The 12,905-nt window shown below is 42.2% G+C and overlaps 1 protein-coding gene across 2 annotated transcripts in view; it reads right to left on the bottom strand.

Annotated features, from left to right (window-relative positions):
- LOC121880386 (BMP-binding endothelial regulator protein-like) overlaps nt 1-12,905 on the bottom strand; it is a 133,534-nt gene that overhangs the window by 106,954 nt on the left and 13,675 nt on the right. The window contains exon 1 of one of the 2 annotated variants that reach the window (XM_042387544.1): nt 8,891-9,420. The exons of the other annotated variant lie outside the window; for it this stretch is intronic. The gene's annotated coding sequence lies outside the window, so the exon portion shown is untranslated. Of the gene's footprint in view, nt 1-8,890; nt 9,421-12,905 lie in introns of those variants that run through there. 2 annotated transcript variants of the gene reach the window in all.

The following is a 12,905-nucleotide window of genomic DNA, read 5'->3' as shown; positions in this document are numbered from 1 at the left end:
GAGCAGACCCATATACTGAAGATAAGACTGGCGGTATTTATTTATAGAGCAGACCCATATACTGAAGATAAGACTGGCGGTATTTATAGAGCAGAACCATATACTGAAGATAAGACTGGCGGTATTTATAGAGCAGACCCACATACTGAAGATAAGACTGGCGGTATTTATAGGGCAGACCCATATACTGAAGATAAGACTGGCGGTATTTATAGGGCAGAACCATATACTGAAGATAAGACTGGCGGTATTTATAGAGCAGACCCATATACTGAAGATAAGACTGGCGGTATTTATAGAGCAGACCCATATACTGAAGATAAGACTGGCGGTATTATAGGGCAGAACCATATACTGAAGATAAGACTGGCGGTATTTATAGGGCAGACCCATATACTGAAGATAAGACTGGCGGTATTTATAGGGAAGAACCATATACTGAGAAAGATGGCGGTATTTAAGGGCAGAACCATATACTGAAGATAAGACTGGCGGTATTTATAGAGCAGACCCATATACTGAAGATAAGACTGGCGGTATTTATAGGGCAGAACCATATACTGAAGATAAGACTGGCGGTATTTATAGAAGACCCATATACTGAAGATAAGACTGGTATTTATAGAGCAGACCCATATACTGAAGATAAGACTGGCGGTATTTATAGAGCAGACCCATATACTGAAGATAAGACTGGCGGTATTTATAGAGGCAGAACCATATACTGAAGATAAGACTGGCGGTATTTATAGAGGCAGAACCATATACTGAAGATAAGACTGGCGGTATTTGGGCAGAACCATATACTGAAGATAAGACTGGCGGTATTTATAGGGCAGAACCATATACTGAAGATAAGACTGGCGGTATTTATAGGGCAGAACCATATACTGAAGATAAGACTGGCGGTATTTATAGGGCAGAACCATATACTGAAGATAAGACTGGCGGTATTTATAGGGCAGAACCATATACTGAAGATAAGACTGGCGGTATTTATAGAGCAGACCCATATACTGAAGATAAGACTGGCGGTATTTATAGGGCAGAACCATATACTGAAGATAAGACTGGCGGTATTTATAGGGCAGACCCATATACTGAAGAAGATAAGACTGGCGGTATTTATAGGGCAGAACCATATACTGAAGATAAGACTGGCGGTATTTATAGGGCAGAACCATATACTGAAGATAAGACTGGCGGTATTTATAGGGCAGAACCATATACTGAAGATAAGACTGGCGGTATTTATAGGGCAGAACCATATACTGAAGATAAGACTGGCGGTATTTATAGGGCAGAACCATATACTGAAGATAAGACTGGCGGTATTTATAGAGCAGACCCATATACTGAAGAACGGGCATAAGTGCGGTTGTAAAACAGAGAAATGGGGGTAAGGGAGGGAGAAATGAGGGAAGAGAGAGGAAGGAAGATATTAAAAGAGGGAGAAGGGAGGGAGGGTGAACTGAGGAGGATGGGGGAGAAAAATAAATGAGAGACGAATAGAGAGAGACAAAACAATAGAGTGACCGAGGAATAGGGATAGAAACAGAGACCAAGGAAGAGAGAGATAGAGAGGCAGAAAGAGAGAAACTGAGAGAGAGTGAGAGAGAGAGAGAATGTGCACTCAGTTCAGCTAGACAGACAGATCACCTTCATTTAAAAGATATATTACTCAGCCACAAAACTTGGTAAGGGAATAAAACAAACAACTACTTCCCGACGCATCCCCCTCCTTGAAACACACACACACACACACACACACACACACACACCTCACTCGCAGAAATAAAACCAGATTAATAAAAAGTGATAATGACTCGGTAATAATGAAAATAATGTGAAATTGGTAAATAAAAATGACAATAAATTATGAAAAACAAATATTATAAAATAATTAAATGTGAACTGAATTTATACATATACCTGTATATATAGTGTGTGTGTGTGTGTGGTGTAAGGTTAACAAAATAAATGTAAAATATAAAATAAATTAGTAAAATTAAATACAAATTAAATTAAAAAAAAGTATAATTTAAATAATAGAAAAATAACAGAGAGAGAGAGAGAGAGAGAGAGAGAGAGAGAGAGAGAGAGAAAGAGAGAGAGAGGGAGAGAGAGAGAGATTAGCAAGTATCTTTCAGCACTATTACGCGACCTAAAGACAGAACAAGACAAAGTGATTCCTCTCTTCTTCCTTTCTTTGTTGACGCTAATTATAAACTTTTACAGATTTTAAGGCACAAAGTTGGCCCAGCGCTGTTTTATGGCTCTTTGTGTATAGGAGACGTTAATAGTGTGTCTGTGTGTGTAGGAGACGTTAATAGTGTGTGTGTGTGTGTAGGAGACGTTAATAGTGTGTGTGTGTGTGTGTGTGTAGGAGACGTTAATAGTGTGTGTGTGTAGGAGACGTTAATAGTGTGTCTGTGTGTGTGTAGGAGACGTTAATAGTGTGTCTGTGTGTGTGTGTAGGAGACGTTAATAGTGTGTGTGTGTGTGTAGGAGACGTTAATGGTGTTGTGTGTGTGTGTGTAGGAGACGTTAATAGTGTGTGTGTGGAGACGTTAATAGTGTGTCTGTGTGTGGTAGGGGAGACGTTAATAGTGTGTGTGTGTGTGTGAGGAGACGTTAATAGTGTGTTTGTGTGTGTGTGTGTGTAGGGAGACGTTAATGATTGTGTGTGTGTGTAGGAGACGTTAATAGTGTGTTTGTGTGTGTGTAGGAGACGTTAATAGTGTGTTTGTGTGTGTGTGTAGGAGACGTTAGTGTGTGTGTGTGTGTGTAGGAGACGTTAATAGTGTGTGTGTGTGTGTGTAGGAGACGTTAATAGTGTGTCTGTGTGTGTGTGTAGGAGACGTTAATAGTGTGTCTGTGTTGTGTGTAGGAGACGTTAATGTGTGTCTGTGTGTGGAGACGTTAATAGTGTGTGTGTGTGTGTGTAGGAGACGTTAATAGTGTGTCTGTGTGTGTGTAGGGAGACGTTAATAGGTGTGTCTGTGTGTGTGTAGGAGCGTTAATAGTGTGTCTGTGTGTGTGTAGGAGACGTTAATAGTGTGTCTGTGTGTGGAGACGTTATGTGTGTGTGTGTGTGTGTGTGTGTGTGTGTGTGTGTGTGTGTGTGTGTGTGTGTGTGTGTGTAGGAGACGTTAATGGTGTGTCTGTGTGTGTGTAGGAGACTTAATAGTGTGTGTGTGTGTGTTGTGTAGGGAGACGTTAATAGTGTGTTTGTGTGTGTGTGTGGAGACGTTAATAGTTGTTGTGTGTGGAGACGTTAAAGTGTGTGTGTGTGTGTGTGTGTGTAGGAGACGTTAATAGTGTGTGTGTGTGTGTGTGTGTGTAGGGAGACGTTAATAGTGTGTCTGTGTGTGTGTGTGTGTGTGTGTAGGAGACGTTAATAGTGTCTGTGTGTGTGTGTAGGAGACGTTAATAGTGGTGTGTGTGTGTGTGTGTAGGAGACGTTAATAGTGTTGTGTGGGAGACGTTAATAGTGTGTCTGTGTGTGTGTGTTTGTGTAGGAGACGTTAATAGTGTGTCTGTGTGTGTGTGTAGGAGACGTTAATAGTGTGTCTGTGTGTGTGTGTGTAGGGAGTTAATTGTGTGTTTGTGTGTGTGTGTAGGAGACGTTAATGGTGTGTCTGTGTGTTGTGTGTGTGTGTGTGGAGACGTTACAGTGTGTCTGTGTGTGTGTGGAGCGTTAATAGTGTGTGTGTGTGTAGGGAGACGTTAATGTTTGTGTTGTGTGTGTGTGTAGGAGACGTTAATAGGTGTGTCTGTGTGTGTGTAGGAGACGTTAATAGTGTGTGTGTGTGTGTGTGTAGGAGACGTTAATGTGTCTGTGTGTGTGTAGGGAGACGTTAATAGTGTGTTTGTGTGTGTGTGTAGGAGACGTTAATAGTGTGTCTGTGTGTGTGTAGGAGACGTTAATGGTGTGTGTGTAGGAGACGTTAATAGGTGTGTGTGTGTGTGTGTGTGAGGAGACGTTAATAGTGTGTGTGTGTGTGTGTAGGAGACGTTAATGGTGTGTGTGTGTGTGTGTGTGTAGGAGACGTTAATAGTGTGTCTGTGTGTGTGGGGGTTAATAGTGTGTCTGTGTGTGTGTAGACTTTGTGTGTTGTGTGTGTGTGTTGTGTGTTGTGTGTGGAGACGTTAATGGTGTGTTGTGTGTGTAGGAGACGTTAATAGTGTGTCTGTGTGTGTGTGGAGACGTTAATGTGTGTTGGGTGTGTGTGTTGTGTGTGTGGGACGTTAATGGTGTGTGTGTGTGTGTGGGAGACGTTAATAGTGTGTCTGTGTGTGTGTAGGAGACGTTAATAGTGTGTGTGTGTGTGTGTGGAGACGTTAATAGTGTGTGTGTGTGTGTGTGTGGGAGACGTTAATAGTGTGTGTGTGTGTGTGTGTAGGGAGACGTTAATAGTGTGTCTGTGTGTGTGTGTAGGAGACGTTAATAATGTGTCTGTGTGTGTGTAGGAGACGTTAATAGTGTGTGTGTGTGTGTGTGTAGGAGACGTTAATAGTGTGTCTGTGTGTGTGTGTAGGAGACGTTAATAGTGTGTCTGTGTGTGTGTAGGAGACGTTAATGGTGTGTGTGTGTGTGTGTGTGTAGGGAGACGTTAATAGTGTGTGTGTGTAGGAGACGTTAATAGTGTGTCTGTGTGTGTGTGTAGGAGACGTTAATAGTGTGTGTGTGTGTGTGTGTAGGAGACGTTAATAGTTGTGTGTGTGTGGAGACGTTATGTGTGTGTGTGTGTGTGTGTGTGTGTGTGTTTGTTTGTGTGTGTGTGTGTGTGTGTGTGTGTGTGTCTCCAGATCTCCGTGCATCTGTACGTGTGTGTCTCAGATCTCTCCGTGTATCTGTACGTGTGTGTGTCAGATCTCCGTGCATCTGTACGTGTGTCTCCAGATCTCTCCGTGTATCTGTACGTGTGTGTGTCTCCAGATCTCTCCGTGTATCTGTACGTGTGTGTGTTCTCAGATCTCCCAGTGTATCTGTACGTGTGTGTGTGTCTCAGATCTCCCAGTGTATCTGTACGTGTGTGTCCAGATCGTCCTCGAACCTATTAGAAAGTATCAGGTCGCTTCATCAATTTAAGCCTTATGCGTGGGCGAGCGTTGTGTGTGTGCGTGTGTGTGTGTGTGTGTGTGTGTGTGTGTGTGTGTGTGTGTGTGTGTGTGTGTGTGTGTCGGGTTATACAGGACACAAGGGCACACACACACACACACACACACAATATAGTAATAATAATAATAACTACTGTCACTGCTATCAAATACACTGAAGGTTAGTAGTGACGTGGCCGGATACATAAGACTACAGCTATTGGTGGCACAGTTGGTTGTGCTCCCGTCTACCGTCTGATAGGTCTGGGTTCGAAACTCTAGTAACAGTCGTGTTAATAAATAAAAATGATATACTGTATAATATGTTACGTTACTTTTAAATACTTGACGGCGTTATGATAGTTTACATATTATTATTGATCGACTGAGTGACATACACACACACACACACACACACACACTGAGTTAAACACGCACATACGCTGAGATAAACACACACACACACTGATACACACGCACATACTCACAATTATATGTCATATTGGTATCACTTATTGTACTTGTATATTATTTGTAAATCAAGAGATCCATTCCCTAATTATGTAACTGTATATTTTCAGCCTTCCAGCTGCCATGCTCTTTCAATAAACCGTTAATTATTATTATTATTATTATTATTATTATTACACACACACACACACACACACACATCAAACGAATAAATGATGTTATGTGATGCTGTGCGTTGCTTTACGGTGTTGCGTGATATTATGTGATGTTATGTGTTGCAATGTGATGTTATGTGTTGCAATATGATGTCATGTGTTGCAATATGATGTTATGTGTTGCAATGTGATGTTATATGATGTCATGTGTTGCTATGCGATGTTATGTGTTGTTATGTGATGTTGTGTTGCTATATGATGTTATGTGATGTTGTGTAATGTTATGTGGCTCTGTGTGGTGTTATGTGATGTTTTGCGATGTTATGTGATGTTGTGTGTTGATGTGTGTTATGTGATACTATGTAATGCTACGTGTTGTTGTGATATGTTGTTATGTGGCGCTGTGTGATGTTATGTGGCGCTGTGTGATGATATGCGGTGCTGTGCGATGTTATGTGATGCTGTGTGGCTGTGTGTGATGTTTTGCGATGTTATGCGTTGATATGTGATGTTGTGTTGCGCTGTGTGATATTATGTGATACTGAGTGTACTATGTAATGTTATGTTGTTATATGTTGTTATGCAGTGCTGTGTGATGTTATGTGGTGCTGTGTGATGTTATGTGATGATGTATGATGTATATATGTGATGTTATGTGATGTTATGTGGTGTTATGTGTTGCTATGTGTTACTATGTGATGCTATGCGGTGTTACGTGGTGCTATGTGATGTTACGTGATGTAATGTGATGTGATGTGCTATTACGCAAAAAAAAGTGACAATGACCTACTTTTACCCAAACGTACCATTGTCTAAGCTGTCGATTTAGCCCAGACAGACAGACAGAGAGAGACAGACAGACAGACAGAGAGATACAGGAAAATAATAAGAATATAACCTTCACTGGTGTTTAAAATCAGTTCGAAAACAACCTTGTATACTGACATACTGACAGACGGACAAGTAGCACAGATGAGTGTGTCTTTCATACTCAGTAGAGACTAGAGACGCAACACAAAAGTCATCAGACAGATACACACACAGAACAGCGACTCAATGTAAACAAACCAAAACAAAGACGCAGCGGCTGGGTGGTGTCGGGGGACGGGCGTGGCGCGGCTTTGGTTCTCAATGGCCCGCATGGCGCACCCCCCCCTACACCCTCTGCACCACATTATTACGCCATTATCACGCTATTATTACGTAATTATTTCGTCGTTAATACCTATTGACTCTCTGGCCGCCATTGTCACGTTTAGAGAATCTGCCAGCGTCTAGGGGTCAAACCAGTAGCCCCTTCACCCGACAAGTTGTGCGAAGGTTACAAATAGTTCCTCAGTTGAGATATTTTGTCTTGTCTTTGGGTAATAATTCTCCACTAACTATTAATGACGTCTAGGAAACCATTTATAAACATACCATAACTATTTTTTTCTACCTGTACTATCTAGTGAATAAATTATGAATAAAGTTAACCATTTTGAGTAAGTTTTGTGTCATTTAATAATTTACCGCCACAATATATCATCTAGCGAATCCTTTACTTAATGTTGGCCATTTTTACTTAACTTTATTCCTCCTTTGACACTATTATATATATATATATATATATATATATATATATATATATATATATATATATATATATATATATATATATATATATATAATATACGGTACAGGTCTTTAGTTATGAAATTGAATTATTAGGGGTTGAAGGAAAGAGTGGTGAAACTGAAATACAGTAGGAGTAAAGAGAAAAGAATCTGAATCAGCCAGATCGCTTCATATATATATATATATATATATATATATATATATATATATATATATATATATATATATATATATATATATATATATATATATTGCTGCAGACTTAACTCGGCGTGTGTGTGTGTCAGGCATATTTCCGTCACTTCTGCTTTGTCAGATTTCCCTCTCTCTCTCACACTATCACCTTGTCACTTTTTCTTTCTTTCTTTCTTTCTCTTTCTTTCTTTCTCATTTCTATCTGTTTCTCAATGATTTACCTGTCACTCACGGCTTGTGTTCTGTCTCACTCTAATTTAACTGTCTCTTACTGTCTGTCTATGTGACTTTCTGACTCCTATTCTGCCTCTCTGTCTTCTCGTCTCTGTATCTGTTTTATCTGTCTTTATCTTTCTGCCTCACACACACACACACACACACACACACACACACACACACACAGCCGGGCACCACTGTATACCTGCTGTTGCCTTTACTGCGTGTATGGGGAATAGGATGAATAGGTGTATGAGAGAGAGAGACGCGGTAATGGAAGGATTCGAAGAGAGAATAAAATAGGCAGGGGGAGGGGGGAGCGGAGAGAAACAGAGAGAAGGAAAGACTGGCAAAGATAGAGAGATTAATAAAGAGAGAGAGAGAGAGAGGGGGAGAGCCGTGAAACTCTCTCTCTCTCTCTCTTCTTATGTAACTATTACTCTTTCTATATTACTCTTTATGTTTTTCGCTCTGTCGTTCGTTTCATTATGTATTATTCTCTCTCTCTCTCTCTCTCTCTCTCTCTCTCTCTCTCTCTCTCTCTCTCTCTCTCTCTCTCTCTCTCTCTCTCTCTCTCCTTGTCCCAGTGTTAGCGCTCTGCAGATAAAACTGGTCAATAATTTCCAATGCTGCCTCGTAATTTAATGTCTCACTTGGAGGCATTTAACTGTTCATGATGTCGGTCAGACTGTGAGCTATTAAGTGTTAAGTATCTCATTTGTAAAGTGTCTCCTGGGAGCTGTTGTGTGACCTCATCTCATTTATAATATGATGTCACTCTATACAGCCAGTGTGTGTGTGTGTGTGTGTGTGTGTTTTGTCGGAATAAATTGACTCTTTCGGGTGATATTGTTGTTTAAATTCGTACTCCAGACATAGTTGAGTAATATAACATAATTCTGCCCTCTAGCTCAGTGTGTGATTCGTGTATTGTCCACCAGTGGCCCCGTTATACACAGTAATACAAGCAAGGTACTCTCCATGTATTCACTATGGTTCTTGCACATCAATTCATTTGTATACTACATTCATACACTTTGGTCACTACACATAGTACACCCACTAACACAAGTGTATAGTACACAGCGACACTACGAGATTATTGACAAATTTGTGTTCAGGAAAAACCTTACCTGTTGAGTGTGTGGGACGGTGCCGGGGCCAGGTGTGGCGGTAGGGAGGTCAGGCAGGATCACTCTACGCTCTTGAAGAACACATGGGTCAAAGGTCAAACGCCAGGGACCTCCTCTACACTGGTGACCTCCTGGGTGACACTTGGTAACGCTCACTACAAGTCACCACAGCACAGACGTCAACACGACAGGGAGAGAGAGTCTCAGGAAGGGACACGATCGTTAAAAGTCAGTGTGTGTCATGACCTTTACATTGGTCAACAGACAGCGGGTGCGGCCTTCCTGAAGGGACAGGCTAGACCAAACACCACTGTACAGGCCCTGCGTCCTGCATGACACAGACAACAACGCGAGCACAGGTGTGAGCGAGGAGCGGCAGGTGAGGGGGGACACAGACAGGGTCGTGTGCCGCGCGGACGAAACACGGCGGCGGTCTAGCGGCGGGGTAGCGGCGGCGGTGGCAAGTCACCCCTGGGAGGAGGAGTGGGGAGCACCTGGGCATGCGTGCCACCCCCCCACTCACGGGCCGGGCCCACCCACAACACTCCAGGCCCCCCACCCCCACCCTCTGCTGTCCCACCCCAACCTCGACCAGGGGAACCCAGGGGGACGTCTCCTACCCAGCTCAGCTCCTCCACTTGAACACTCGCAGGCAAGCGGGACACACCTCGCTTCTGCTGCTGCTGCTGCGGGACAGGCTACAGGGTTGTACAGTTGACTAATACACAGTCAGAGGCTTTACACACTACACCTTTTTCACAGTTATACACACTACACTTCACTACGCACAATAGGTAGGATAAACACGGCATCATACACGCGACGAATTACAACTCATTACTCTTATGAACTTTTACAAAATATTTCTGAACCATTCCTCTTCACCCACACTTGCACACTTGTACATTAACACGGTAGTAAGTTCCTCTGCGGGTGAACGTGACACACCATAAACGTTCACTCGCTCGTTCTAATTCTTCTCCCTTCCAATTCTCTTCATTATAATATTTCTTTCAACATGCACTTACGTTTTTCTCTCTGTCTCTTTCACAAGTTTCTGTTAGTCATGGTTCCTTTCTTTATATCCACAGTAAAGTCTAATAAGCACCTGTAGTTCTCACCCTCAGTCCAAGGCTAATTATCTGCATCACCTGGAAAGAAGAAAGAATATTTGTAGATAAAAAAAAAGTGTTTATACGAGCATAATAATGAAAATAAAACTCAACAGTGGTGATGGCTGTTATAGTTCCACCCATATCTTCTCGGGGGAACTTTTATCCAAACACAGGAAAAAAGTATATAAGGCCTTGGGTGAAAAGTTTAATATATTTTGTGTGTATTTTTGTTTTTACGGGAAAGGTTAGTGGTAGAGGAAGGGTTCAAAAGGATAAAGGAGAGAAATGTCTGGTAAAATAATATTGAATTTACGAATCGTGTTCCTGCTATCTTTGACTTCTTCTGATACACACACACACACACACACACACACACACGCACGTATAGATTATGTACCTGGAGATTACCTGCAATAAGAAGAAAATAAAAGGAGAATTAGTACGAAAAGATGATAAGATTTTCATAAAAGATTTCTGACAGGAATTCAGATACAAGTACATTAATAAAAGCAATACTAACTCGAAATATATTCTCTTACAACTCCAGCTATATTTAATTTAATTTCCATGTATTTTCAGTCACTACTTCCTATTCTTCCTTCCTGCTACTCCTTGTTCTCCCTAGATCTCGCATTTCACTACCGACCTCCCCCTCCTTCCCTCCTCATTTTCACCTTCATCATCTATTTCACTTCAATTCATCTTCTTGTCGTATATTTCCATTCATTTTCACCTCTGTCTAACATTTTCACCCCGCATCGCCCATCAGTTTTCCATTATTTCACGTCTTTTTTCTCATCAGTCCGTCACATTATTATGGACAGGGTGGACAGGAGACAGAAGAGGTAAGACCCTAGCTGGCTGATCAATGGTGTGGCCCTGTGAGAAAGACTTCAGGGATACAGAACCCAATACTCCTCACCTATTTCTATTGTCTCTCAGAGGATATGAAGTAAATTTTCAGATCACGTGAAGATTAGACACCCTTGATGATTAAACCTCCTAATTCTACCTGGAGGAATTAGGTTAGGTTGGGCTAGGTTAGGGTCTTTAATCATTGTATGTGTATTATTTACTTATATATTATCATGCATATGCTGATGTCTTGCGCTACTGTGCATGGGGTGCACGATAAACTAGTCGCCCAGGGTCAAAGCTAAGCAGACACTCCGTCAGTGATCATGTGAGGTGGTTAGGTTATTGGGGTTAATTTTATTTTATTTTTTATTTCCGTTCTGAGGAATACAGGGTCTTTACACACACACACATGTTATCTCCCCTCCCGCCTCCGTCGCACTGATACCCAACATCCTGTCTTAGCTGGGGCCCGTCTTGCCAGCTCCTCGGGCCCACATCCAACCAATCACGGCACCGGATACACTCCTCTTACCCAATCACAAGGCCGGATACATTTCTCTTGCCCAATCAAAGGCCCGGATACATTCCCCTTAGCCAATCACAGCTCCAGATGCACTCCCTCTTAGCCAATCAGCGAGGCGGTACCCCTGACTCGGACAAGACACTTGCTGGGTAAGGAATGAGCCACTCGAGTACTCATGAGTCACTTTAGAGTAGAGGAGAGGAGGGGGAAGGAAACCCAGGTGAAAACTGACTCACCACTAATCACTTATAGTTTGAGTCACTACAGACGACTACTTGTGACTATACAGGTGACTCAGTACGCAATTCTACAAGGGACTCAACAGGACATTACTAGTACCTATATGTGACTGAGTGACTCAAAAAGTGACTACAGGTGATTAAAAAATTATATCTTTACTGGTCACTTTCTACAAGTGACTCTACAAGTGGTTCTACAAGTTACTACAAGTGACTCTCCAAGTAGCTCTACATTTGAGTAAAAGTGGCTTTAAAGGTGACTACAAGTTACTTTACAAATGACTCTACAGGTAACTCTAAAGTGACTTACAGTTGTCTCTGATAATAGCACTACAGGTGACTCGACTAGTGACCCTTCAGGTGACTAAAGTTAACTGCAGGTGACTCAGGCCAGGCAAGACTAAGAACTGGTAAGACTAGAGACTGATAAGACTAGGGACTGATAAGACTAGGGAATGGTAAGACTAGGGACTGATAAGACTATGGACTAGTAAGAGTAGGGCCTGACACTGAGGCCTGGTAAGACTAGGGACTGATAAGACTATGGACTAGTAAGAGTAGGGCCTGACACTGAGGCCTGGTAAGACTTGGGACTGATAAGACTAGGGACAAGTAAGACAATGCCTGATAACACTGGGGACTGGGGCTATTGAGACTGGAGCTAGTGGGACTGGGGGCTTGTGGGACAGAGACCTATGGGACTAGGGCTAGTGAGATTGGGGCTTAGTGGGATTGGGGCCTCGTGGGCGTGAGGCGTAGGACTGCACTGAGGCCTATTTATTTGGGGGGTTATTAGAACTGGGGCTGGATAAAACTGGGGCCTAATAGGAAAGTATTGTTATTGGAGTTTCGTAGAATTGGGGCCAAATGGAACTGGGGCATATTAGAGCAGAATCCTAATACGACGAGAGAGAGAGAGAGAGAGAGAGAGAGAGAGAGAGAGAGAGAGAGAATACCTTTAGGCTGGCAGGAAACTTTACACCCACAGTATCTGTTCGAGTCTCTCACCACAGTTGTTTTGAAACGTGATCTCCGAGTGTTGTCTGTCGATCGTCGCCTTCCTCTTCTATCATCGTTTGGCGACATGACAACGCGACTCCCCACAAGATAGATAAATGAGACCTTTTCTTACGTACGGCTTTCTGCCTCTTGGATGGAACACCAATATTCCACTGACTTAAAATTGAGCAGAATAAAAAAAAAATGTAAGCCTACTTCTCTCTTTCACAGACTAGTTAAAAATCACGGCTGACACCTTGCCATTTTGTTCTTATGACCAA

Source organism: Homarus americanus, unplaced genomic scaffold (assembly GCF_018991925.1).
Source record: "Homarus americanus isolate GMGI-L3 unplaced genomic scaffold, GMGI_Hamer_2.0 scaffold2759, whole genome shotgun sequence".
Lineage (NCBI taxonomy): Eukaryota > Metazoa > Arthropoda > Malacostraca > Decapoda > Nephropidae > Homarus > Homarus americanus.
This window is presented reverse-complemented; position numbering and strand designations above follow the sequence as displayed.